Genomic DNA, 3048 nt, shown 5'->3' with positions numbered 1-3048 from the left:
GAGCTGGATGGGAAGAGGAACAGCCGGGACTAGAACCAGCGCCCATATGGGATGCCGGTGCCTCAGGCAGTCTTAGCCTACTATGCCACAGCACCAGCTCCTAGGTTTTTCATAATAAACGCTTCCCATGAACTTTATGAGGATTCCTTATAAACATTTCTGAAATTTTCTGTACCAAAATAAACTTACCTTTTAATTTAATTTTCCATGAGCTTTTTGAAGTACTTTTTATATAAGAAACCTGTTAGATAGTGATAAGTGCAAAAAGGTGGGGGGGGGAGTAAAGGTGGTGAAAAGAAATGCTGGGGCATGTAGTTGTGGAGGCTTACTGCAAAGGAGACCTTCAACATGGGACCTCAAGGGGCACAGGAGTTAACTGCAGGATGGCAGCTGGGCTGAGATGACAGCAAGTGCTCAGTCCCTGCGGTGGGAGCACAAAGGGAGCCAGTGTGGCTGCAGTGGGTTGAGCAGGCAGGAAAGCCACACTGGACATAGAGTAGGTAAAGAGCAGCACAGAACCGTCACAGAGGCAGGGAGGAGACAGGGATATTGGGAAACTGCAATACCCAGACAAGTGGGCAGTGGGGACTCTGTGTGTGTGTGTGTGTGTGTGGGTCTGGTGGGGGTGCCTAACAACCCTTGGACCTGCATATTTCAGATCCATGCCCTGGGCCGCTGTAGCAGACCTTGCCACTCTCCTGGCTGAGTGACAGAAGACAGGTGGAGTGAGGGTAGCAGGGCCATCTAGAGGCTGGAAGGAAGCCCCAGTGAGGGCCGCAGCAGAGGCCAGGGACATCTCGGAGCTCCTCTTCACATGCTGCAGAGCGAGGGTCAGGATGGTTTCTGAGAGGCTGGTGCTGGGTCCCAGGGATAGTCAACTGTGGGGCCTAGGAGGAATGCTGTGCCTGCGTCTCCCTGCCTTGAGCTGGTGAGAGACATCCTCGGGAAGAGGAAGTGGCCTTGAGAAGGGACACTACAGAAGGCTTTGGACCGAGGCAGGGGCACACACCAAAGAATCTTGGGGTGGAGAGACAAGGGCATTTAGGGAAATTCAGCTTCTGTATCTTGGTTGTATGACTTAGTTCCCATGAGTTGGAGTAGACCACAGAAAGTATAGTCAGTGCCCTCCTGAGTTTTCCTCCTCACTGGTATGCACAGGAGGGTCCAGTTGCCTGGCAACCCCTTCTCTTCCTTGAGATCATTACTTTGAGCTGTGTTCAGTCTTCCTGAAACAGAATACTCTTTGTCTCCCTATTTTCAGAGATTTCTATAACATATTCTGTAAAATTCACATCAATTGGGTCTTTCTTTCTGAAATTAAATGAGAAGACTGTGAAAAGAATCTAAATACAAAGTAGCAGGCTTGGGAAAGAAAGTCACAAAGAACAAAATAAAAATCCCAAGGGCAGGCCCCTTAGGATACTGCAATCTACATCAGAGTGCTTGGGTTCAGTCCTGGGTCTGCTTCAGATCCTAGTTTCCTACTGATTGCACCTGGGAGGCAGCAGGTGATGCTCGCGTGGCTGGGTCCTTGCCACCACGTGGGAGACCCGGATTGAGTTCCCAGCTCTTGGCTTTGGCCTGGCCCAGCCCAACCCAGCTTGAATAGGCATCTGAGGAATGAGACAGTGGATGGATGTGCTCTATCCAAGTCTGTCTGCCTCTCAAATAAAGAAATAAAACTTAAAAAAAATAAAAATCACCCATAATCCTATCAACTCAGGCATAGTTGGTGCTAACTTTGGACTTCCACATTTCTTTGGAATTGGAATAATGTGTGTTAGGAAACTGGTGCAGTTTTATCTATGGCGTGATCTACACCCTGGTTTACATCCTATGCCCTGGCTCCCCCTGCCATTGCTGGAAGCCAGGTGGCCACATGGCCCAACCACCGGTGTCAAGCTCCACCCCCATCCTAATGGGATTCGCTGCTCCTGCTTCCCTGCCCGCCCTCCAGCAAAGTTTTAAAAGGACCTGTTCCTGAACATGTGGCTCTCTTGGCTCCTCTCCTCCTTTTGTCTCTCTTCTCTCTCCTCTCTGTCTCTCTCTCTTACAGTCTCCTTCTCTCTCTTTTGCCTTCTTCGCCCCTTCCCTCCAGCCTGATGGCTTTTCCCCAATAAACCCTTTCCCTTACTCCCGTGTTTGGTGTGTTTTGTGACGGCCTAACAGAAATATATAACAACGTGGATAATAATAAAGTTCAGTATGGGGCAAGGGGATTGAGCAGAGGGTGTTTCAGAACATCCTGCTGCAAGTCTCCCACAATATTTCCACACCCATCTGTGCACACCTAGCCTCCACAGAAGCATGGGACCCTCATTTAAGGAAGACCCTTAGTTTCCCTCGCTGCATGATTTATCTTCCTTCTACTCTTTTATGTACCCTAGCTGACTGCAAGCATCCAGCTCTTTTGATACACAGCCTTGGAATCCTGTCCCAGACTAGCCGTTGGCCATCCCGGAGACCTGTTGCTTTGGCCCAACCGTATCCAAAGTCAACTCCTCTTTTGAACTGTTGTTATTTTGCTCCTCTAAACAGCTCTGCTGATAGATCTCGGGCCTCCAGCCTGCAGGTCTTGCCACAGGATCAGGTTTCCAGAAGTTTGGCCTCCGTATCTAGATCAACTTTAAATTGGGAGGAAGCTACTCCCTTCAATTGGCGTCTACATGTGCCTTTGCTGCTAATCCTCTAACAATTCAGCCAATTTAACCTGGGCCAAACCCTTTTGCAGACATGCTAATTCTAGTTTCAAGGAGTCTGTATTCTTCCTGACGATAATTGCATAAATGGCCGCATGCTGTGCTTCAAGAACAAGAGGAAGCCAAGCGCTCGATCCTCCTCTCAGAAAGTCCTTTCTCTATGAGCAGGACTGGCTTGATTTGATTTTAGCCACTTTCCTGGACGAAGGTTTAGCTCCCTGTGCAACTGGGCATCTAGCAAAATGAGTTTCCGATTTTCCCCGCCATTTATACTCTGAAGGAGGATTACCTCTTGCCCACTGTCAAACACTGAGAACTAGGGGCTTTCCTATGCACTTTGCGAGCTGAT

Source organism: Oryctolagus cuniculus, chromosome 1 (genome assembly GCF_051225735.1).
Source record: "Oryctolagus cuniculus isolate XC-2025 breed Fujian yellow rabbit chromosome 1, ASM5122573v1, whole genome shotgun sequence".
NCBI lineage: Eukaryota > Metazoa > Chordata > Mammalia > Lagomorpha > Leporidae > Oryctolagus > Oryctolagus cuniculus.
Note: the sequence above shows the minus strand (reverse complement) of the source record.